We start from the raw sequence: 574 nt of genomic DNA, 5'->3' as shown, positions 1-574 counted from the left end.
TGACTCAGCTTTGCTAAAGTCCCCAGTTAGAGGTGTCCAGAGCTCTTAAGCACACTCTTTTTGCTTTGGATCACGACTTTAACCACTCAGTCTCAAGCTTTTCACTTGGACTTGCATGTCACAAGCACATGGTTAGGGACAACTTGATTTAGCCGCTTAGGCCTGGATTTTATTTCCTTGGGCCCTCCTATCCATTGATGCTCAAAGCCTTGGATCCTTTTTACCCTTGCCTTTTGGTTTTAAGGGTTATTGGCTTTTTCTGCTTGCTTTTTCTTTTTTTTTCTATTATTTTTTTCGCCACTTTTTTTCGTAAGCTTTTGCTATTCACTGCTTTTTCTTGCTTCAAGAATCAATTTCATGATTTTTCAGATTATCAATAGCATTTCACTTTGTTCATCATTATTTCAAGAGCCAACAATTTTAACATTCATAAAAAATAAGATAAAAAATTTGCACTGTTCAAGTATTCATTCAGAAAACAAAAAGTATTGTCACCACATCAATATAACTAAATTAAATTCAATGATAAATTCGAAATTTATGTACTTCTTGTTCTTTTGAATTAAAACATTTT

The sequence above is a fragment of the Arachis duranensis genome, chromosome 8, assembly GCF_000817695.3.
Source record: "Arachis duranensis cultivar V14167 chromosome 8, aradu.V14167.gnm2.J7QH, whole genome shotgun sequence".
NCBI classification, from domain to species: Eukaryota; Viridiplantae; Streptophyta; class Magnoliopsida; order Fabales; family Fabaceae; genus Arachis; species Arachis duranensis.
The sequence above is the reverse complement of the archived record's forward strand: the minus strand, read 5'-3'. Positions refer to the sequence as shown.